The following is a 24,662-nucleotide window of genomic DNA, read 5'->3' as shown; positions in this document are numbered from 1 at the left end:
CCATCAGACTTTAAAGAGCACCCTGCAGCTCCAGTGATCGCTCTCAATTGCTGCAGAAGCAGGAGATGCTTGCTTTTAATGAGCTCTCCTATAGAGATGGGGAGCAGTGCTTGAAGAGGGATGGATGTCACAGCTCTGCCAGGCTGGGACCACCGGAGACGGCAGCATCAGCTTCCACCACTGCATCCGTGCACATCTGGATGGCTTGGACACCTTTCCCTGCTCACTCCCTTTGCTTTCTAGCCTGGGGCTCCCTCTGCCTGCCACCATCCTGTGCATGATGCCTGCTGTCCCCAAGGCTGCTCGCTGGGCTTCTCTTGGGTATCTCAGCCACCCACTGTCCTGCCATGGCACAGGGATGGACCTTCTGCAATGCTGAGGTGTCTCCCTCTGACCATACCTTTGAGCATCACTGCTACCTCCCTATGGATCCTCCTTCATAGGTGAAATAAGCCTCTGAGAACAGCACATCTCCTGCTCCAGAGCCACCGCAGGGATCTGTTGCCAGCTCTAGTTTTAAAAGCACCGATGCTGTTATAAACACCCCATGAGAACTAAATATCAGTAGCAACTACCTGGGCTGAAGTACAGCAGACTGCAACTACCCAAGAGCTTCCAGCAGGAGCATGGACCCTGTGCAGATGGCATTTTGGAAGGCAGGACTTCCCAAAACTCATCCAATGCTATAACCTTGGCTAGGAAAGCCACAAAGGGTGACAGCCCCTCTGTATGGTTAGATGTGGGGTATCAGCCTCATGGCAGGTCTTATCCCTACTCCCTCTGCACACCTGGGGGTCCCATGGAGCAAACCCAGTTTGGGGCTGTCCCCTCTCCCTGGTGGGAGTCAGAGCATCCCCAGTCCTGTAGCAAGCTAAAGATGGGATGTGAATTTCAAAGTGCCTGCCAGTGGGATGTGAAGTTTCCAGGAGGGAGAACATGATGGATTCACCTGGAGCATCACGGGCACGGAGCAGAGGGTGACAACTTCTTCACCATACATCCAGCTGTATTAAACATTTAAACTTGCCACATAGATCTAAAGGGCTGTTATTTATGTTTGCAAGGGCTGATCAATCACACGTGGCCCCAAAGGATGCCAGACCTTTAACTACTCTTCTCATTATGCCTGTTGTGCCCAAGCTGCTTAATATTTCATCCACATGGTTCCCAGGCAAAGCTGGAGTGGAATCTGATGTCCTGCTGGAGCACAGACCTGCCTTTGGCTTTTTATCAGCTCCTAATCAAGCACAGAGATGAAGGGAAGAAGTAACTCCTATCCTCCTTTCAAGGCAACAGATTGGGCCCTCTCCACACCTTGTGTGCTCCAGGGCACATCCAAAGAGCTGAGGATGCAGAAGGGAATGCCAGGGCTTCTCCAGCCTGGACACACTGGGGACTGATATTGCAGTCGGGAGGATGAGGATGCTCCAAAGGGCTGGACTCATCTCGCGTCTTGCAGAAGACACAACCAAGCACCCTCAAAGTGCCTGTTTGGGAGCCAGCGGCACTAAGCACCTAAATCTCTGCCTGTTACATCTATTGGTATGCCCAAACTTGTCCCAACCTCCCCTACTTGGTCCTCATCACTATCCCAATGGACGCAGGCAAAGGATGAGCATCGAGGACCAGCGTGTGCCATGCAGCCGGGAAGTGATGGAGCTCCCCATGGGACAAAGCCCCTTTTCAGCTAAAGGCTGTATTATTCCAGCACGTCTCTTTTGTGCACCAGAGCTAATTGAATGGTGCTGGTGGTACTAAGGAGCCCTCACAATCCAAGAGCAGAGTCAGCTGAGCCTCTGAAATCATGTAATTTTTTGCATGAGTGAGTGTGCAGATGTAAAAAAAGAAAAGGAATAAGGCAGGGGGTGGGGAATTAGACCCTTAAATGAATCCATTATTGACAGCGATGAATGGTTGGAGTTACAAAGCAGCCAACAGGGAACTGTCCCCCTCCAACCACACAGGGGACCAGATACATCCCCTGATCAAAGCTGAGCCCCCCGGGAGCAGAGGTTCTCTGTTAGACTTGCTTTGTGCAGGAGCAATAGGATCATTAGCAGACCCAGAGATCATTATGGAAATGAGGAGCTGGCTGTCACCCCTCCAGCCACGCTACCACATGGACCAAGAGGAAAAGGGTTGGAAAGCAATTGGGAGAAGGGAAAGCTGAGACCTGCCTCCACCAGTGCCACAGGGAGGTATTGCAGACCAAGATGCCTCTTCCAAGAGCTGAAGGAGCACACAAACACTGCTCCTTAGCACTTCTCCATACAATTCCTTTCCAGGGCTCCCAGTACTGCCACAGCCACCACTCCTATTCCCAAGTCGTGCCTTTGTCTCTCTGCATCTCAAGTGGATGACGATGGTTCCCAGGCCCTATTTATGCATCTGAGCAAACACCACAGGCAGGAATTCACCCAATTCAGCCCCATCTCTCAGGCCTCGCAGCCAAAACCCAAACTTAAACCTGCTGCTGAAGCTCTATAAGACCGCGGTTGCAGAGTATCGCAAGGGCACATGTAGGTAAGATTAATAAAGCCTGCATTGGATTGACAAGGACGAGGGAAAAGGGGACTAACTGGCTGTGGTTATTATTCCAGGCACACCAAACACCCACATCAGGAGGAGCAGAAAGAGTTTTCACAAGCACCACGGTCAGTTTTTAGCTCCAGACTTATGAATTTTATTCTTAGTGCGCTTTAATTGCCCTTATGAATTAAAAATGAACTCGCTCTGTGCTGTGTAAAGCGGCTGCACCCCCCCCCCCGAAATACTGCACTTCAACTCCTAAACCCACTTCAATCACACACGCACACACTGGGAGCGCTGGAAATTGCCTTCCCAATTCCATTGCACCTCAGCCACACTTGGACGTGTTTTAAGTCACTGCTGGGCTGTACAGAGTGACATTAATGGAGTGTTTATGAGCTGTCTGATCAGCTTCCCACTGTCTTTATTACTGGACATCAGGGTCTCTGCAATGTCCCAATTAAACGGAATCAAAGAATACTTAATATACCATAAACTGGTGGCCCGGCCACTTGAACTGATTAACCAGCTGTTCCATGTATCTGGGTCCCTGTTAAGTGATGCTGCACAGTCCATATTGCCCACACAGCTCCTATATCCTGGGAAGGTGAAGGGTTTCAATGGAGATTTCTAGGAGAGGCTGAGGGAAGAGCACTGGATCAGGATGGCAGACTCAGCGCCTTGTGTTTGAGCCCAAAACAGGATGGTGCAGAGAGACAGAACCAGGTATGTGAGGCATAATTCAAACTGGACATCAAGTCATTTTGTAGGTCCTGTTATATTTAACCAGCTCCAGTGGAGGAAATAACCTAGATCACTGAGTCCTTCCATCTTAACACCAACATTTTAAAACCTCCTGTCTTCATAACAAGAGAAATAAAGAACCTGCAAAAACCCACTGGCAACCTAAGATCAACTCAAAACACAAAGAAAGACCAGGAAGACCTTTTTTGGCATTCACCTTAGCTTGGATGTAAGGTTTCAAGTGCAAGATGAGGATGCTCCATCCCTGACAGTGTTCAGGGCCAGGTTGGATGGGGCTTGGAGCAACCTACTCTAGTGGAAGGTGTCCCTGCCTGTGGAACTGGATGAGTTTTAAGGCTCCTTCGACACAAACCAGTCCGGGATTCCCTAAGGAAAAGCATCACAGGACCTGGCCATGTGCTTCCTGCCCCCAGATATCCAGGGATGCCACAGGTCTCCTTGCTCACTTAGAGCTCTTCAACCTTCCTCCTCCCAAGTGGACTCATCACTGGCATCATCCCTCCCATCAGGGCAGCACAGAGCACTCATGCACAACAGACCATCACATCCTCAATGCCAATATGAGTCCTTCCAGGATGAGCAGCAGGGCTGGGCACAGAGCAGGGATTTTACAGCTGCAGGAGTAAAGATGCTCCTGCCGTCTTCAGGCTCGGCGGTGACACCAGTTGAGATAAAGGAGAATTAAAGGTACAGAGGAGAACTAAGCAGATCCTTGTAGATTGGAGCCGAGCAAGATAAGGGAGCAGTGATGAATATAGATGCATTACACCAGGACAATTCAAAGCACACGCAATTTTGGCGGATGGCAAGAAGCGATAGCGCCATGTACTTACAGTCCCCAAGTGACTTGCGAAGCCAAGGTTCCCCCAGGCCTCAGCCAGCCACGCTCTAAGGGGCAAAGAAAACAGCCTGTTACAAATCAGGAGCATGTAACCTCAGCAGGGAATGCTGGGGCTTTACCAAGGAGGGAATCCCTCAAGTCTCAGGCAGGAACATTTTTACTCGCTGCTTGGTTTACAAGGCATCGGCAGAGCGCGGTTATCAAAGCCTTCATCTCCCCCTCCCCGCTCCTAAATGGAGCAGTCAAGGAAAATAGTCTAATTTGACAATTTTCACTTGGTTGAAATGATAGGTGGAGGAGACATGAAAGGAGGAAAGCGTATTATTCACTAGCTGATAAATTATCCCCATTATAGGCAAGGCAAATCCGAGATGCTGGGGACAGCACACATGGGTTTGGCAGCCATTAAAGGGCTTTGCTGCTGTGCTGGGGAGAGGAACCCTCTTTCCCTGCTCATCCCTTGCCCATGAAGCCACAAGACAAAGCCAAAGGAAGACAGGGCAAATGGCTGGCCCAAAACTTGTCACTGCTCCTGCCACCTCCAGGTACCCCATTGCTCCTGCGAACGGCTTCATCGCAACGCCACTTTGGTCCTTTATCCTCCTATTTCATAGGATCCCAGGTTGGTTTGGGTTGGAAAGGACCTGAAGAACATCTACTTCCAACCCCCCTGCCATGGGCAAGGACCACCAATTCTCACAGCCCCACACAAGCACTGGTCCAGGTATTGATGCCCTGCACCTCCCAGCCCCAAATGATGCTGTAGATGTGCAGGGGACAACACGCATCCCCTAAGAGGACACCCCTGCCCCTCAGAGAAGGAACCTGGGAGCCGTATGAATGCAGACACCCCTTTCCCACAGCCCTGCACCCCGAACCACCATCCCCATGGCTCAAACCCACCCCGCTGCATTCATGAATTCATTCCCAAAGTTCTCCGTGTGCTTGAGCGGGTGCCTGCTTGTAATTGCTGGCGGCCAAAATCTGTTCTGTTTTTTTTCTGGCTGAGGTACCAGGCAATCATCAGCTGTAATTATTCCGAGTCTTGTTACAGATGGATCTCCGAGCTTTCAGTCTTAAACAGAATTCATTATTCAAATGCTGTCTCCAGCCTTCTGCAGCGGGGTGGGCACAAGCGCTGCCGGCCCCCCGCAGCCACCGCCGCCACCAAATGCTTGTGGGGAAGGTGAGGATGATGGTGGGATCTGCTTGTCAAAGCCACCCCGCTGCTGTTCCTAACACCGTTCCCACCCAGCACGTGGTTTGGATCCCGGCAGGCCCCAAGGAAAACGTGGACTCCCAAAGGGAGGAGGGATGGGGGCTGCAGGTTGGGGATGCAGCGAGCATCATCCCGCATGCAGACAAGCTCCCAGCGCAGCTCTGCCTGTTTCCAAGCTCACTTTGGATACATGACAGCACCAGAGAGGAGCGCCAGGGGCTCAGTAGTGACTCAAAGCACCAGAAAAAGGTGTTACCAGACCAAATAGCAAAAGCAACACTGAAAAGCAAACCAAGCTCAGCTTTCCCTTAGTGAAACCATCCATTTCAGCAGAGCTTCCAATGCAAAAGAAGCAGAACTCCCAGTTTTGCTTAGCACACACTAACTTTCTGCTTTCAAAACAGACGTCATTTCTGATTCTAAAGTGCAATAAAACACTTCAGAAGTTTCCAAAGTTTAATATCCAGAGATCCTAAAAACACACCAGAATGAAAACATCCCCTTACAAGCAAAGCATGTACAAGGATGGCAGTGGATACAGATCCTTCCAGTGATGCTCAGGCACCAGCTACCCTGAAAAGCACTGAAAAGCCCCAAGGACCACAGTTTACAGCCCAGCTGTGAACCTGTTGCCTTATGGACAAGCCAATACATCCCCCCTGGCCCTTGCAATGCTGTTTGCACATCCCTGGAATATTCACTAGGAAAACACTTCAAGATTCCACAGCATTTTGGGTTTGGATCCCAAGCAGGAGCAAAGGCAAGGAGCTGTTACGAAATGCAGTTCCTGGCTCCTATGCATTAAAGCAAAGTTCTCCCTTGCCTGCATCCCAAGAAGCAATTCCCTGCCTTTTATAGGCTAAAACCCATGGCACATCCCCTGGCTACTGCAGCCCCAACTCAGGGCTGTTGCCAGTCTGAATGGGAGCAGAAATCCACCTGGAATTGTGTGGGCCTGCAAATAACTTATTGCAGGGATAGCTTTGTGCGTGGAAGCAGATGGTGCAGGACGGAGCTAGGGGGTCATTGATATCAGGTTAATAGATATCAGCTTTATAACAATATCCAGATTTGCAGGGAAAGCATCTCATTTCCTTCCAAATATCCCATTTTTGCATGGAAAAGGCAAGCAGGGGCAGCTCCCATTTCAAAAGTCAGCATTCCCTGCAAGGGATTTCAATATGAATTATTTCCCCCTCCCAAAAAGAGCTTTTCTAAGCAAGTTTCCCAGGGGGACAGGGACATTTGTAGCAGGCAACAAAGTGTTGCTAATCTCCTGCATATCCAAAATGGAAAACACCACTTCCTGGTGGGATTTCTGCTGTTTCCACTTTAATCTCCCCATCCCTCCTGCTACTGTTTGTATTTTTGGTGTGTCTGTTTGAAAAGCAAACAGCATTGCCTACTCCTGCGGCGCCCTGCCTTTGGCTTTGCTTTACATCTATTTGTTTTGCTCAACAGTTTAAATGATGAGTCCCTCACCCTGCAAATACCTTCTTGCACATGGATGCACGGAGGATGTGCCATGGTGCAAGAAGAGCCCTCGAGCCCCCAAATTGCAGCCAAATTCATCTCAACCCCGTCTTCAGCCATTAAAGAAGGGACCTTCCTGATACCCCATCCCAACACAATGACCCGTTTGCTCCAGGCCCAAAGGTACCAGTTCACATCAAGGTTGGTGAACCTGGAAATGGGATGGGGAAGGGATGGGAAGAGGTTGGGGAACCCAGAGGCTGTTTCCATGCCTGGGAAGGGAAAGGATGCTGACATCAAGGAAGGAAAAATCCCCTCCTGCTCCATCCCAGTTTCCACCCCACCAACCATCACTGGTTTAGGGTCCAGACATGAAAGTGCTGGTTTGCACCATGCTGAAACACTTCCAAAAGACAAACCCTAAAAGGAATCACCAACCAAACCTCATTTCCTTGCCTTCAATGAAAACCTAAATAAACCAAGTCATTCCTGATCCCTGGATTTATGGCGATTAAAGGACTCCAGTGTGAGCCCAAATATGTGATGCTCGGGGTGCAATCCCAAAACCAGAGGGTGACCTATAGCCAAAATGCTGCCAAATCACGAGAGGAACACATGGAATTGGGAGGAAGAGGGGCAAAATCCACCCCACTGCACACAGTGGGTGCTGCGGTACGCACCCAGAGCTGACCCTGCAGGGTGCTGTGGGTCACACATAGGACCCTCCCAGAGGCAAAAGGCACCCAAAGCTCCCCCAGGAGGGATGCTGTGTTGCGGGTTTGGGATGCAGCCTTTGTCTGGCTCAGGAAAAAACAAAAAGCCTGAAGAAAGGCAATTAAAATATTATAATTATTGGCAGTGGAGTATTTGCTTTTATCGGCTCCTGTTGGAAAAGATGCAAATCGAGGGGATTTTAGCATTCCAGTCAGCCCGGCTCCCTCCTGCAGGGCTGGAAACACTTGCTTCAGTCAACTTGGTGATGCTGGGTTGCTGGTTTCCCTCTTGTTTTTGCCTTTCTTGATGATGAATGTACTCACACTCCCTCCCTGGTAGCTGAGCCCCCTTTGTTGACTCCATCTTCTCTCCCTGCTCATCCCAATTCCTATACTGGGATGGGGATACCCCTTTCCTTTGGTCTGTCTTCTGCCTGTGTTCATCCCAAGTCTCATACTGGGATGGGAATGCCCCCTTCCTTTGCTTTATCTTCTCCCTGTGCTCATCCCAAGTCCCATACTGGGATGGGGATGCCCCCTTCCTTTGCTTTATCTTCTCCCTGTGCTCATCCCAAGTCTCATACTGGGATGGGAATGCCCCCTTCCTTTGCTTTATCTTCTCCCTGTGCTCATCCCAAGTCCCATACTGGGATGGGAATGCCCCCTTCTTTTGCTCTATCTTCTCCCTGTGCTCATCCCAAGTCCCATACTGGGATGGGGATACCGCTTTCCTTTGCTCTATCTTCTCCCTGTGCTCATCCCAAGTCCCATACTAGGATGGGGATACCCCTTCCTTTGCTCTACCTTCTCTCCCTGCTTATCACAAGCAGAGCCCCACAGTGGAATAGGGTTGTTCTCTTCATTTGCTGTATCCTCTCCCCCTGCTCATCCCACACAGAACCCCATACTGTGATAGGGATGTTCCTTTCTTTCGCTTTACCTTCATCCTACGCTCATCCTAAATCGCACACTGGGATGGGGATGCTGGGGTGGGTACAAGGAGATTGACATCCCCCTTGCCCAAAGCACCCAGGCTGGAGGGAAGGCAGCAGGACCCCTCTGCACAGGGACCTTGTAGGATGCTGCGAGGTGCTCGCAGTCGAATCAAGGCAGAGGCTGGGGTAATTCTAAGCAGAGAGCACCCTCCTCTGGCCAAATCATGGCTGGTGATGCCCAGACCCCCCCCCGTTCTGTGTAAGGAGTGATGGCACAGTGTGATACAGCCCAGACAGGGGTGGGATGGGTGCTCGGAGGTGATGAACACGGATGCAACTCATTGCTGTTATCACCATGTCTATTAAGCCGAGATTAATGCGCTTTGTGGAAGGAGTGATGCAATACGAGCTGCATAAGCTCTAAGCAGGGCAGTGTATGTGCTCCGAAACATATCCTGCTGCAAATCACTGCAGCTTTCCTACTATTTCGTTTCCCTTTGCAAGGAGCATTCCTCTCCTTGCACCTCCTAAGCCAGGTGGGACATCACCCCTATCCCTGCAGGGATACAGCCCCCCCCAGCTCTAACGGAAGGGCCCTGGGACATCCCAAACTGGGTTTGTGCAACGCTTCCCCCCATGTAAATGAAGAAAATTGGTGCAAGATTCTCCTGTTTGGAGCTCAAAAGTAGCAAAAATATATATTAAAGGTATCAAGAAAAAGAAAGGACTTTGTCCTTTATTACACTCCCAAAACAGCTTCACCCCATATCCAAGCACCCCTCACAATGCAGTATAGAGGTACAGAGGTTTAATAAACTCTAAGTAAAGATAAGAGCACTGTTGGTGGTGTCTTTTCCCTGTCTTTAAAACAGGGACAGTCTTAAATGCAACCTTGGTAAGCGTTCTACAAAGTCCTAGTGGTGACTTCAGACACTGGGTTTGGGTTTAGGAAGGGCATAGCAAGTATGGAGAATGGGCACACGCTCCTATTCCTTGCTTTTAGCGCTTGTCTGGGGAAAGCAGGGAGCAAAAGGAAGGTAAAAGGCAGGGAAAACGGTTGTGTGGTCCATAGGGATAAATCCTGGCTGCATCATTCCCAAGCTGTAGCTTGGTGGGGAAAAAAGGGCATCACAGCCTGGCTCCAGTGGGTCCCAGCAGCACTTCCCCATGCCCCACAGTGCTCTCCCAGCCCCTTTCTCCTTCCATAGCCTCAGGGCAGCACTGAATAAGGCTTTTGTCCCACACCCAGTTTACTTTGACGGTAAAACCGACAATATGATCAAAACGCAAAGAAAAACCATTTCCTCCTCACCTCCTTCTTCCTTTAGGTCACATTTGCCATCACGTTCCACAAGAGCCGATTTGTTTCCCTTGTTTCTAACCCATTTCACTGCTGGGCTCTCTGCAAGAAGAGCCAACCCTGACTTTCAAACTGAGGGAGCTCACCCAAAACCCCCCTTTCCTCCTCAAACTAACCTCTATATTAGGGCAGAAGCACTGGGTTGAGGATGCTTTCCAAGCAGAAGCAGCCCAACTCAAGCCCTAAGAGCTACCAAAGCAACAGTCTGCTGGAAATGAACCAAACCAAGCCTTTCTTCTTATTATTTCTCTATTGTTTGCCCTTGTTGTGGAGAAATCTCTATTTTAACCCTAATTGTCTCCCGGTGGTCATGATTAAGGCATGGCTGGGTGATTTGCATTACAAATGCCATAGGGCTTTTGGTCCAGCCCTGATGAAGCCCGTTAACACACACTTGGTTTGTGAATGCCTCACTGCAGAAAGCTTCTCGCTCCTCCAGTGGTCACCAGCTCACCTTCCCCATCAGAGCAGCAGTGTAAAGGGGCAAGGCAGACACTCATGGGGGCTTATTTAGCCCTTGGGGCAAAACGAAGCAGCCTGGAGCTGTTTTCTTATCCTGGGAATGGAAATGGAGATGGCTCAACCCATTCTCGACTGGCTTTGGTTATTGTTCCAAGTGTTCTCACAGGTTGGAAGTAGCTGTAGTAATTAGGAGCCAAAGCTCTATTTAGGGAACAAAGCAGCTAACACAGGGTGAGATGATGTGCTCCAAAGTCACCCCCATCGACTTCTTCCCTGGTCCCAAACCCCGTTATTCATCCCAATTCATGTGGGAGTATAATGCCAGCTAGCTGCAAGCCCTCTCAGCATCACCTATAAAGAACCATCAGCATCACCTGTGAGGGGCCATCAGCTCTCAACTACAGCTTGCTGAGGGCTGGAAACACAGGAGCGCCTGCATGCAGGTCTCACACACAGCTGTGATTAATACAACCATCCCAGTAGGAAAAACCCAAAATAGAGCCATAGTTTGGGGAATTTAAAAGTTATATTTGGCCTTAAACACAATAGAAAGGGATAATTACACAGCCAAAATACCCACCTTTGAAATATTTTAGATGAAATCTGCATATTAAAAGAATCCCCATGAGAAATCGCATAAAACGGCAAAAATTCAAGTGGAAACAAGTTGGTAAATAATGAATATGTATTAGAAAACATGAAATACAGTTTCACTTCCAAAGTAAAGGAGTTGCTAGGCTGGTAAATACCAGCCTATAAAGAGCACATTGCAACGGAGCCTTAGTTTAGGTGAGGTTTTGTGAAGGCTCAATCCAACCCACTCAGAAGCTCCATAAATGGCCTTTTCCATGGTTGTTTTGCAGATTAAAACACAGGGGTAAGGCCATCACCCTTATTTTCTTTATTACTTTGTATAAAGCTGCATTACCAGTCGCATTATAGCCTCGAAACTTGATGAAATGAGCAGTTTTAGTGGGATTCCCACATTCCTCTTGCAGCATAGGGAACTTGGTGTGGTTATAGGTTATGAGAGCCCAGCACCAAGTGCCAGAGCAGGTTTAGCTCATGTCTTTTGCCCAAAAGACATATTTACCCCCAGAAACCATGAAAACAGCCACACTGTTAGGTTGGAGAAAAGTACACACATACAAGAAAACAAGGGATTTGGAATAAACCAAAGAGGGTGATGCAAATCCCGCTGGAAATCACCAGCTGGAAAAGCAAAGGGGAAAAATGATGTCTTCATGACATTAAGAGCTGAAAACTCATCCCCACCTCTAATTCATGTTGGATTCACTGCCTTCCACACATGCAGGGCTGCCTAAAGCCTGTATCCCCCCCAGTCACGTTGCCTGCTGCAGCCCTTCCCACATGGAAGCAGATCTCAGCTCTCACCAAAACCACCCATTCCCACCAGTAAATACCATCAGCACCCAACTCGAGCGAGCCTTAAGGCTTGCTAAAACCAACGAGGAAAGGCAAACACATACATACGTTTTAAATAACATGAGTCTGGGGCTATTTTCTCACACCAGCAGCCTCTCCAGCACAGCTCACCACATCCCCCCTGCCTCCCCAGCATCCCTACCTGAGCCAAGCTCTACCCAGCAAAGAAACACCTCCCAAAAGTTGGTTTTCTTGCCCAAACAGAGCCAAAAGCACCAAAGATCCAAGCCAAAGCACTGCAGCAGCAAGGAGCAAAACCCCCTGCACACAGCCATACCTAAGGGCATCCCTCCAAGTATGCCTAAGAAAGGTGAAGAGGAGCTTCCCCATTCCCAAATGCAGCTGGTGAGTTTGCACCCCCTGCTCTATTTTACCCCAAAATACAGAGCCTTTGGGATAACAGGGAAAAAAGGGACGTGGTTTGGGGTTCAAGGGTTTCATAAGTGGACAAAATCTCCCTTCTGACCCCAGGGCTCCAAAATGACATGGAGCTCGATTTAATCAAAGGTCTGAGCATCCAGAGCCCTGAACAGGCAGGGAATAGGGGAAAACAGGGCTCTGGTGTGTATTTCTTGGTTGCATTTCAAACATCATCTTATAGTTAGCATAGTAATGAAGTTGAGACCTATCTGAGCCCATGGAGAGGAGCTGGCTCTTCCTGCTGCTGGTAGCAGGAGGCAGAAGAAGCGATAGTTCTGCACAGGGAGCATCCATGCAGACACATCTGGAAGCGAAGCATCACTGGAGAAAGCAGGAGGCTGAGCCAAGCCCATCTCGTGCCACAGCTTTAGGGCTTCGTGTGTTGTTGCTGGTGAGTGTTAAGGGCAGGTCTGATATCCATAAATCACCATATTACTCATTTCGAAGCGTTGCAGGCTGACAGCTGTTACATGAGCACATTGTTAGGAGCTGTCAGGCAGTGATGCATAGTGCCTTTTACAACATATGTTGACTCTTATCTAATATTGTTCCGTAATTAGCCCCAGGGAGCAGGAATCTGGGCTGGGTGATCTCGGCTTAACCTTTCCTGCCTTGGGGAAAAGGGCAGAGCCGGGAGGAACAGGGACAGTTCCATGGATGCAGGAGGAAGCAGGTGGAGTGTGGATGTGAGTGGTACCCACGACCCATCCACCTGCAGATGGAGCAGCTCCCAACGCGTTCCCATGTCCCTGAGCGTTCCAGAGCCATCACAAGAGGTAAAATAAAGCTCCCAGGGACGTGGGAGCTTTCCTCCTGAATTCCAAGCTCAAAACATGGTCCTGGGGGTCTGGGATGAGGGGGAAACCCAAAGGTACTTCCATGCATGGATGGAGGGGGAAGGCAGGGGTGATTTATTGATGGGGATAGCAGATGAATGAAGGAGCAGATGGTGGAGTTAATGAGTGGAAAGGGCAGAGGGATGGACACAGAGACAAGGGAGAGATGGTTGTGCTTCTACCCGGATGAGGACACACACGCTCATGTCCTCCCAGCCATGATGATGCCACCCATGGTTCTCAGAGCAAACTACTGGGAAAATGGGGAATGGGATCCCTCCTGTTGAGTGGGAGCAGGGTTTGGTCCCCTTGCATCAGCACAGCCATGCCCAGCATCTCCCTTTGGTCCAAGTATTGTGCAATGAGACTGGAAACAGGGACAGCTACAGCTTCCCAACCAGGCTGCAATGATTCTCCTGCATCCCATGGCTGCACTGCTCGTACACACCCTGCTTACACCCCCTCCATCCACATCACCCTTCATGAGCATCTTTGCTATCACCAGCCACAACAAACCCCTCTCTTTGAATCATTCCTAGGCTCCTGCTCCACCAAACCAATCCTCAGAGTACTCCAAAGATGCTCTCAGCACTCAGCTTGATGGTTTCATCCTGCAAGGGGACAAACCCAGAGGGACCCTTGGCCCTGATGGGGACATGATCCGACTCCAGCAGCCTCTTGGGCTCTTTTCCCTTCCTTGCTGCAGCTGCTGGAGCTTGCAATGCAGGAGACAGGAAATAAATCGATAAGACACAAAGACAAATACACTTTTCAGTGCTCGCATGTTGCAGCCAGTCCTCTACATAAACTCACCAGTAACATGAAAATGGTGCTGGTCCTGCCGCATTGGCCTCAACGGCATCTCCTATGGATTGTTTTGGGGGTGTTGCAGGAGGCAATGTTCCCCCTGACATCCAGAAGGATGCTTATTCCCACTCAGGATGCAGAAATCCACCTTTCGGAGTGCAAAGCATTCACGGACCCACCAGAGAGTGAAAGCTGAGGTCTGGAGACCACAAGTGCCCATCAGAATCGCTCCTTGGGGATTATAATCCTGGCAGACCCATGGACGAGCACAGACCTCTCCTGCTCCTCCATCACCCACTTCCACACCTTCATCTTCACCCCACACAAGCCATTTCCATGGATGTCTCTGGGAGGAAACCCCAGCCAGGCTTGGATAAGCTCTTACAAAACAAAGGAGCAAAGCCTGGAGAAATAGATGTTCCCAGTGTTTTTTCTCCCTGCAAACACCATGGATGGGTTTGAGCTGGGATTTTACAAAGGGAGATTTGAGGCCCATTTTCTTCCCATCAATCAGACAAACACAACAGCAAAGGAAAGCACTGGGCTAAGACCTGCTTTTATGAGAGATTAGGGCCAACTTAGTTGTGTTTTAAGCTACTAAAAGCTTATAAAGCCCCCAAAGAACAGATTGCACACCTTGGAGCAACCTCCCGGGGCTCTGCTAAGAGAAAGTCAATGTAAAGTTAATGTGCAGCTTGCTTTGCTTTGCAAACAGCAAGACTGGACTGCCCGGAGGGGAGAGTTTAGTGGGGAGAAAAGGGGGTTTGGGTCCTCTGCATGGAGCCATGGTGCAGCTCTGCTCACCCAGGAATAAATCTCATCCGTTGTTATGGATGGACGTGAATAAAAACCACCAGCTTCTCAGCTGGAAAAATATTAGGCACTACAGAACCATCAAAGGCTTGTTTCAGGCAGTGTGTGGAAGCCAAGGAGCTGGTTGGCAGCAGCTCCATTGAGGATGCTGCTGTTGGTACCGTCCTCGCTCAGCCCCAGCTGAGCTTCTCCTCATCCCAGGGGCTGCCAACAGCCGTTCCTTGTGCTCCTTCATCCCAACATCCGTGTTTCCTAGGATAACACCATAGGAGTTGCTGCTGTCCCCACATAAATAGCTTAATTTCTATTCTATTGACTCTGGCAAACACAGTCCTCAGGCAGTGGCTGGTAGAGGAAAAGCACTAAAGCCCCAGAGACCAGATCCTGCACCCAGCAGTATGGTGAGAAGGGCTCCAAGCTGCCACCCTGGGGGGGGTTAGAAAAGGTCTTTGCCTCTTCTTGCCCCATGGAATCATAGTTGGGCCAAGAAGGGCAGATCCAGCCCCAGGAGGCGTTTCTGTTCTGCACATGAGCATCCATGCGAGCATCCATCCCTCGAGTTAACTCCATCCTGGATCCACCACACAGAGGGTGGGACGTGGCAGGAGCAGCATCTGCCCTGAGCAAAGCTTCTGATTTATGGTCCAAGGCTCCTGTGTTGCTTGCTAATCAGCAGCCCTCCACATTGAACCCCATGGGCAAACCTTTTTCCCTGCCAAGTTCAATGCCACCCACAGGGAATGACAAACATCAATCTCCCACAAGCAAGCCCCAAAGATGGGCACCAGCCCCATCTATTAAAGCGATGGAGGATGCTGTCCACCTCTACCAGGCACCAGCTCCAGTGCAGGGGAGGGATTGCAGGAGCTCAGTTTGTGTTTGCTTGAGCCAAGGAGGAAAATGTAATTAAATGTGGTGTTGGGGCTTGAAGGAGCTGGGGATGGGGATGGAATATAAAGCATGGCTGCTTCCTGCAGATCAGAGGGCAATATTAATAAACCCACTGAGGGGGACTGGAGGATCAGCTGGTAATATTGATGAATGTAAAGCAAAGACAAAGCAGAAGGGGAATGCTGGATGGTAAAGCTGATGACAAAGCAAGGGGGATCACCTTGACAGCAGGCTGCACACAGCCTTGTGTCCTGCTTCCCAGGCATGGGGTGGCCTCAAGAGCTCCACAGCTTGGAATGAGGTGGATTTTGGCCTGACGGGCTGCTACCCTCATTGCTGCACACCCAAACCTGCACAACCCAGAGCCAGGTCATGATCTGGCGTCAAGATGGGCCTAGGAGCAAAGGGATGTGCACAGGATGGGGATGTGGAGGTGCACAGGGAATGGGATGCACAGGGGACGGGGGTGATCCTTCCCGCATCCCAAAGAAGCAGCATCCTCTCCACAACCATCTCCACAGGCAAATCCAAACCAATGACAGCAAAAAAAAAGCCTCTTTTCTTTTTTTAGCAAATGTTTATTTATATCAAAATACAAAACATTTCTGAAGCAGGGTAATGTTACATGAGGAGCAAGTTAATCGATTCCAAAACCCATCATTCTCCTACAGCATGGCTACTTGTACGTAACATTGCAACACTGCCAGAACTTCTCTCATCGTGGGGACATTGAAAGAAAACCAACATAAAAAGTCAGTCTAGGAACATGCAATGGGACTGGCGAGAAAATCAAGTGCTCAGAAGGCCTTAAAATCCCAACAGGCAGAGACCGAGGGACCAGTATTCCCAGTAAGGCAGGGCTTCAAACTCACGTTGTCCAATTGGTGTTGGCTTTGAGCCTTTACTCATTAACTGACAACAGTCCAAGAGCCAAAGGGACCCAACTTTCTTGGCAGAGTGGGATTATTGCTTAGAGCTATCAAAGCAGCCCCAGCTCCCCGTCCACCCCCAAGGGAAGATGGGGAAGGGCAGGGATAGGGCTCGCAGGGCGAGAGCAAGGAGAGATCTGCCTTGGCCAAGCCCTGCTTAGGTTGGGCTGAGCTGGAAGATGTAAAACCCCCATGGCAAAGGGTCTCGATGGGTTGTTATCCCCTTGGAGGTGAGCTCGGAGGTTGCCCAGGAGGAGCCATCAGTGCTCCCAGCGAGGTCTCAGTTACCTGCCCAGGGCAGGCTTAGCACCCAGTGGGAAAGAGAGTTTGGGGTGAGGGACCCCCACTTGTGCCCCTCATCACGTACCTGGGGAGTGATGCTGCAATTTGGCTTCCCCTCCCTGCGGTCCCAGCCCAGCTCCGGGTAGGAAGCTGGGTATTCCCGGGAATGCCGAGCACGCCGCCACCGTCGGTCCCTCCTGATAGCATTTTAGTGGCCTTCGTGAGCACAGAGGCCGAGAGCAACAATTACAGATACAGAGAGATTATATAGAGCACGGAATAAGTTTCATATAAGGCTTTGGTACAGCACCATCATGTCAGATTTCTTTGTAAATCCTTTACAGAAAAAAAAAAGCTGACTGAAAAAATAGTGGTTTGTTTCTCTATTTTATTATTATTCTTTTTATTATTATTAATTATTATTATTATTATTTTTCTCTTGAGGAACATACCTGAAAGTTCAACAATTAACCCCCTAGTTGCCATCCGGGCTCCCCTCCAATGCTCTTTTTGCTGTGTGCAACTGCAAACCGAAACGATTCGACCCCAACTCCTCCTCGGAGTCTCCTTGGGATCCTCTTGTATCCCAAGGGGTGATACAGCCCACCCGGCTCGCAGCATCCATCCTGCCCATGCAGGCAGCAGGTCGCAGTGCACAAGGCAGTAGAATCAACACCACAAAGCTCCAGCAGCTGAGAGCTACTCATTGTTTAGTAAAAACCCAAACACACACCCCCCCCCCCCCCAAAAAAAAAAAAGAACTAAGAAAGAGGAAAGAAAAGTCACGACGAGAAACAGGATGGAACCAGCGGTCCTAAAGATTCCTTTATTGTTATGGGGGGAAAAAAAAGGCAGTTCCACTGGTTCCCATTGAAACAGCACCAAAGAGCACCCTAATGTGTGTTATAGATCGGAATACTGGACATTCAAGAAATGGAAATGAGGTTGGATGGTCTTAGTCTTTCTATCCACAGGCAAGAAGTTCTTCCTAAAGAAGTGGGAAAAGATGTTGCAAGCAACCAGAGACCTGGTGGGTCCAGAAGAAAATCCAGCCTTAGGGAAAACACTATGGAGTTAGGAGGGAATGAAATCAAGAGCTACCTAAGGGAGATCTATGAGGGTTCAGAGACTCTACAAACCTAGCAAAGGGGAGTAAAAAGTCTGAGCTCCCCAGGGGAGACAGGGATGCACCCCTGGGAGAAGTGGAGATGCTCCCCATGGGATCCAGGGATGCTCCCCTGGAGCTCCAAGGATGCCCCCCAGGAGACCCAAGGATGCTCTCCTTGGAGAGCTGGAGATGCTTCCCAGGGGAGCCAAGGATGCTCCCATGGGAGAGGTGAAGATGCTTCCCTGGAGATGCAGGGATGCTCACCCAGGAGAGCTGGAGATGCTCCCCCAGGATCCAGGGATTGCACATGTGCAATCTCTGAAAGCCCAAAAGGATGGTTCGAGTAACTTACGGCAACTTAGATGTGTCCAGAAGGATTTCTATTTCTATGGGGCTTTTCCAAGCAGGAAAGGCAAAGGAACCGGAGCCCACACAGCCTAGGGAAGGTCCTGCAGCCCTCCAGGACCACAGGAGCATCCTCTGCCTGCTCTCTACCAGCCCCATAGATAAGAAAAAGGAGGAGTTTGGCCTTAAAGTGCATCTGGGAAGGCAGGAAGCAGGTCCAGCGCCTCCCACCAAGCCAAAACCTCCCCGAGTGGAGACAGGTGCTTTCCCACCGCTCCCAAAGCCGAGCAGGAAGAGGCTGGAAAGGGGGCAGAGGAAGCAAACACCCCCCCAAAAAGCAAGCTCCTGCCAGCAGGTGGATGGAGGAAGCAGGGCTGAGTGTACCAAAGGAAAAGATACGACCAGAGTCAATGATCCCAAGGGAAGCAGGATGATGGCGTTGGTGCAGCCACCCCTCCATCCCATGGCACATGGGGAGGAGCAGCTCTTGACGTGTCTGTTTGGCATCCAGAGGGTTAACGGTGGCAAATGTGCTTTGTAAACATCTGAGTTTTGTGTTTCCTTCTTCTTTTTCCTGTTTTTTTTCTGTAAGTGATTCCAGGGGAAATAGGGAAAGGAGAAAGCTGCCCCCCCCCCCCCCCCCCCCCCCAACCCACCCCAACCCACCCCAGCACTACCCCAAAGCCCCACTGCTTGGAGGCAACGCAGCCCCTCGAACCAGTGAGAAGTCTCATTCCTCCTCTTCCTCCTCCCATCCTTTGCCTTGTTTTAACATAGAAAATACTTACTTATGTATTTACCTCTAATAAATGCAAGTTAGTCCCACCAAACATGCTTTTGCTTCGATATCAAGAATTGGTGCTGAACAACTCTTGGCTTGATATTAGAAATATACCACCAACCCCCCCCCCACCCCCCTCCCCCCCACCCTCCCCATCCCGATCCCGACAAAGAAGACAGAAATATCATGGAAAATACAGGTGACACCTACGGAGGACATGAGGGGACCAGCTCCTGGGCATTACATTCGTGTCTCAGCCCATGACAACAGTGAGGGTCCTCTGCCTGGTCCCAGAGGCATGAAGTACCCAGGGTCTGCCCCGCCATCCCATCTCCATGCAGAGACATCTGAGCCCCAAAAACATCTGGGTCCCCCCCACCCCATAGTGGTAAGGACCATGGGACCAAGCTGGAGGGGAGCAGAAGCACCGCTGCCCAAAGGCAATCCCCAAATCCTGCCCTAAAGGAGGCAGAGGGGATGGTTTGCCACTCCTTGGCATTGCTCGGTCCCAAAACTGGCTCTTCTTCCCCTCACCACACAGGGAAAGGGGATAGCGGGTCCATACTGCTTTGCAGGAAAGGCCCTGAGCACCCCAGCACCTTCTCCATGGTGCCTGCTGCCCACCAAGCCAGGGCTCCATGCCATTCCACACACTGGGAATGAAGCTTCGCATCCCTCCCCGGGTACCAGCAGCCTGCACGGCACCAGTAAAACCCTGATGCTTGGAGATCTTGTGTTTGTTATAGAGGTATTGACGTGCCTACAGAGAAGGTGCCCTGCTCCAGCCAGGCACGGGGACCTAAGGGGACCTCACCACGGCCACCCAGGCAGCTCCATAAGCCATGGGATCCATCAGGATTAACACCAAGGCGGCGAGGATGGGTGCCCGCTGGCACCCAGCGAGGTAGTGGCGTGGGGAGCCTGTCCCCACAGCGTGTCCCCCGTCCTGTGCCACCCCACAGGCCTCATCCTTCCCGTTGAAAACAGCACCCCTGGAGCTGAAATTCATCTGGAGAAGCAATAAAATCCAAGCAAGACACAGCCCTCAGTGGGAAAACCACTTCCTTACCAGCAAGCTGGCGGCAAACGGGGTGCCCAGGCTCCCCCCAATCCCGGGGATTTTTCCCTTTTCCCTCCCTTTTCCATGTTTTTCCCTATCAAAACAGCAAACAGCAGCGATGCTGGGAGAGCAGCCAGAGCCAATGGAGCCCTCTGAGCCCCCCAGCCTTACCCAACCCTCCTCTCCTTGGCCACCATATTGCTCAAACAGCACTAGGCATGGATACAAAAATAAAACAGCTATGTGACTTAGATATATAGAATTTATATATATATATATAGATAGATTTGTATATATATCTTTTTGTCTATTTATAGGTGGATGGAGAAGCAGAGAAGCCAAAGCGCAAGAGGATGGCAAACTACTCGCCCTGCTCCCGCTGTTCCCACTCTCCCCACCTCTGCCAGCCTCTCTCCCGCTGCACAGAGGTTTCTGACACCTACATCTAAGGAATTCACTTAAATATTTCCTCTTCCCCCCCCTTCTAAAATAGAAAGTAACTATCTATTTGTTTCAGGTTTGTATATACAACGCAGGTTCCAAACACCAATATCGTTTCTTTAGATAAGAGATACTGGGGCTCAGCTGGAAATTAGTTCTTTTGTTTTATAATAGAAGTGCCGAGGGGAAGGGGTGGAAATCAGAGGAGCTTCCAGACCACAGGAATGCCTTATCCTGGCATGATGGGCACCCCCTTTGCAGCCCTCTTGGTCCCCTGGAACCTCAGGAGAACAAGAATAAAAGCCTCCTCTAGGAGAGAAATTGGTATTTTTGATGGCAAAGCAAAAATCTGGGCAAAGTCTCCTCCATAGCATGTGTCCCACCCCATTCCAACCAGGATAAATCCTTAACTACCACTACAGCACCTGCTTTCCATGTCCAACCCCCTCTACAGCCTGGACCAGCCTGCCTGGCCCCTGTTTCTCCTGCCCACCCTCTCCCCAGTATGGTCCTTTATCCATCCATGCACGCATCAAAAGGCAGCCAGAGCCTTGGGATTGGGGATGCAGCCCTGGGATTGGGGATGCTCGTTGGCACAGGGCCCGAGGTCACCCAGCAAGATGCCCACTGCCAACACAAGTGATGAGGAACTGCCAGCTTAGCAGAAACCTGCCCAGTCAAAGCACATATAAATAGGGAAAAACAGGGAAACACGGCACTGGGAGGCCCCCACTCATCCCAGTTGCTTGGGAAGGCGAACAGGCTCCCACCTCCAGCCCTTTCCCAGGAAGCAGCAGCTCCACATCACTGATGGGAATGGAGTTTGACATCAAGTTTCCTCTTTTGCTGCCAGATTGGAGGTGACATCCCTGTTCCTGTAGATTCCAGCCCTCACCTCCAAGAGGAGCAAACTGCACTTCCCAGCCAACACACGCAGGGAGGAGTAAAGATACTCAGCCAAAAAGACAACCAAGGTGAAGAGGGGTAATGGGAGCAAGCATCTCATTGTCTTTTAACAGCCCAGACAGCATGGGGATGGGCTCCCGCAGAGCAGCCAGCCTGAATTCAGCCAGTCCCATGGTGCCAGTACAGGCTCTGCTCTCATTACAGAACAGATATTAACAGTCCTGCTAATGAGGTTTAAAAAAGCAAAAAGGAAAGAAAAGCCATCGATAAGAACATCTTGTGCCAGCGAGGAGCCACTGCTGGGCCCACCTGGCACTGCGTTCCTCATCCCGAGGGACAAATTTAGCCGTATCCCTTCTCATCCCTTCTGACTCATGCTTTTCCTGGGAAGAACAGATGCTTCCGCACCAGAGCGGCGTCTAGAGCGACGTAAGGGAAGGGTTCCTGCGTGGTGCTGCCTCTGCTTTAAGCCACTGCACCAACATGATGGCCCTTTCACACGCCATGCACACGCAGAGGGGAGGACCTGGCACTCCTGATTCTCCATGTGACGGCCCAGGGTGAGTCCCATACAATGAATAAAGCACCAAAACCAAACAGGGAGGGGGGTAATGAGTATCAAAAGCAGGATTTGGTTGTGTGCAGCAGGGCTGCAGTGCCTGGTCCGTTCCCAAATCCTGTTGCTCCCAACCCTTCCACCAAGCTTTGCCCATCCCAATTCCACCCCCCATTCAGCACAGCTCTAAATACTCTCCCCCTAATGACAAACATACCCCCAACATGCAAATCTACTGGACTTCTGCATACATCTACCTTTGTCCTACGCTTCTCTATGTATTTATAGCTCATATATACAGTGTGTTTGACTCCAGTTCCTTGGAAAGATTTCCTGCCACAAACAGCATCGACTCTGCCACATGGGACAAGTGGCAATGCCTGAAGGCAGCCAGCAGCTGGTCCAGCCTCGCTGAAGAACACCCCGAACCAAGAACCACAGCTGAAACCAACCCAGAACTTCAGGGAACTCCCATATCTGCATCACTGCCAAAGACAGGCTGCAAGGGACAAGCATATATCTAACCATCACTAAGCCCTGCAGGACTACGCCTGCTGTGAGAGCACACCTCCACCCCTGGAAGCAGGTCCAGCAAAGTTGATATTCCCTTTATATTCCCTATACATCCATACACCCAAACACCATCACCTCCAAAGGAAGGGCTGAACCTCCTAAGGGTGGCACTGAGGGGACACCACCAGATCAGCAACGGGGAGCCCATCAGCGACCAAACCCGACCTCCAAATCACACCAACACACAGCAGCAGCAGTGAGTAACCTACCCTGGGAAAACCATCACCTGAGCTCATGGGGACCACTCTGCTCAGGGAGCACCTACACATGTACCCAATGAGACCACAAACCATGCCTCCTGCCACGGTCTCCATCCCAGGCCCATGGCAGGGCTGGGAAGAGACCCTGAGACCTTCCACCCTACAACCCCATCGCTCCTGTGGAGGCAGTTAATGGCAGGCACAGAAACAGGCCCCATAAGTGGGCCATAAACATCCCCTCTCTCCCATTTACACCAACGTGCATTTCCCTTCACAACAATGCTGCAAAACCGAGACCACCGGTGGGTTTGCATGGCAAAGTCAACTTAAAAATCCATGGCTGATTGCTCAGCAGCTCCTGCTGGAAAAGCAATGGGACAGCACGAGGTTGATGGAGAGGGTGTGAGGAACAGCATCCCATAACAACCCCATCTTCCCAAGGGATCTCAGCAACATTCCCGTACCTACCTCTCGGTGTGACCCAGCAGCCGAATCCTGCACCCCGATGGTGATGGAGAACAGCACCAGAGCATCCCCACCATGGCCACCTCACAGCAGGAACCCCCTAAAGCCAGGTTGGTGCCCACTGCAGTGACGCTTTGGTGGAGCCCAGGGCCAAATATTCCTGTGATTCAGAGGCATCTCTTCACTTTTGGCCCAGGATTTGCCAAAGGACCTAATGAAATGCATCAAGTACAGAACGTGCAAGGAGGAATCGTGTGCTTACTGCTAAAGGAAGAGCCATCTACCTCAGACAAGCTTAGCAAATAAGAGAGTTGGGCCCAGGGAGATAAAAAACATGATATATTTTGCAGCATGAAGGAGAAAAATGAAAGGAAGGAGATGAAGCAGCAGCAGCAGCAGCTGTGTTTGCAAACCACCAAAGCGAAACGGAGTTCAAACAGGGATGAAATGGGGGAAGCGTTTGGCATCGTCTGACACAGCTTCGATGTCCCAGGTCCGCGGGAGGAGAGAGGGGAAACCAGAGGGCTGGGAGAAGCCAGGAGGTTGCCAAAGCAAGAGGTGAGCCCGTCTGCCAAAGCACAGCCCGAGTCTATCGGAAGGTAGCTCGGTCTAGCAGGGAAAGGAGTTAAGGATGGTTTTTAGGGAAGAGCCGCTTCCATGAGGCGCCCGGGCGGGATTTCCCACTCCAGCAGCATGGCTGAAAGAGAGAGGGCTGCAGCTCCAGCCTCTAAAGGTCGAAGACCATGAAAAGCAGGGGGCCCAGTGGCTCAAAACACCTGCAAAAGGAAAACAACTCTCAAAAAGACTGACCCAGCAAGCCGGCGCGCTCCATCAACCTTCCAAAGCCTCTAGAGCTCCTTAAGACGGGAAAGGGGCACAGTCCCGAGGTAGCGACCTCAAGAGCCCGAAGACATCACCTTGCCCATAGGAACGGGCGTCATAAACACCTTGGAAAGCACTCAAAGGATAAAAAAAACCCCAGCCTTCTGTTAGAGAGGTTGAGGCAACAAGAGCAAAAGGAAGAGCAAGTCAGCACGAAGCCTCCCCCCCCGGCCCCCATTGTCACCTGTCCATCAGGAGCAGCCCACTGACGTTGCCGGCGAGCTGAAGTTACCCAGGCAGAGTGTTCCCGCTGGCGAGCGGGGGAATGGCATTAAATCAATTCAGATCCGAGCGGGTTCTAGGGAAAACCCCCTAAAAACACACTCAAAGCAAAGAAATTGGCAGTCATACCGTTAGCGAGGTTGAATTCTCACTCTGATAGTTGAGGTTCTTAACATCACGTACTCAATAGAAAGCCCTGGTAGAGGCTGGAAGGAGAGGGGCATTCCTACAACACCCTCCCTCCTTCCCAAGACAAACCTGCTCACGGTTTGAAGACCACCTACACGATGTTAAAGCTCCGAGATATCACGTTATCGAGTTAGAGGATTCATTGTCAAGTGGTTCAAACCTAAGTGAGGGCTTTGAGACTGGAAAAGACACAGCGCTCTGCCTTTTGGGGTT

The 24,662-nt window shown here is 50.6% G+C and overlaps 1 protein-coding gene and 1 long non-coding RNA gene across 2 annotated transcripts in view; both read right to left on the bottom strand.

Annotated features, from left to right (window-relative positions):
- OPCML (opioid binding protein/cell adhesion molecule like) overlaps positions 1-4,143 on the bottom strand; it is a 325,783-nt gene extending 321,640 nt beyond the window's left edge. The window contains exon 1 of the mRNA XM_062619950.1: positions 4,128-4,143. The gene's annotated coding sequence lies outside the window, so the exon portion shown is untranslated. The remainder of the gene's footprint in view (positions 1-4,127) is intronic.
- A 13,378-nt stretch (positions 4,144-17,521) lies between these two features.
- On the bottom strand, positions 17,522-22,083 carry LOC134164310 (uncharacterized). Its single transcript, XR_009965092.1, has 2 exons — positions 18,094-22,083; positions 17,522-17,959 (listed from the first exon to the last, which is right to left on the bottom strand). It is a non-coding gene; the product is annotated as an uncharacterized LOC134164310 (long non-coding RNA).
- Positions 22,084-24,662: the final 2,579 nt, after the last annotated feature.

This window comes from Pezoporus occidentalis, unplaced genomic scaffold, assembly GCF_034315485.1.
Source record: "Pezoporus occidentalis ecotype Australia unplaced genomic scaffold, CSIRO_AGI_Poc_V1 ctg216, whole genome shotgun sequence".
In the NCBI taxonomy this organism is placed as follows: Eukaryota; Metazoa; Chordata; class Aves; order Psittaciformes; family Psittacidae; genus Pezoporus; species Pezoporus occidentalis.
Note: the sequence above shows the minus strand (reverse complement) of the source record. Positions and strands in the feature narration are given on the sequence as shown.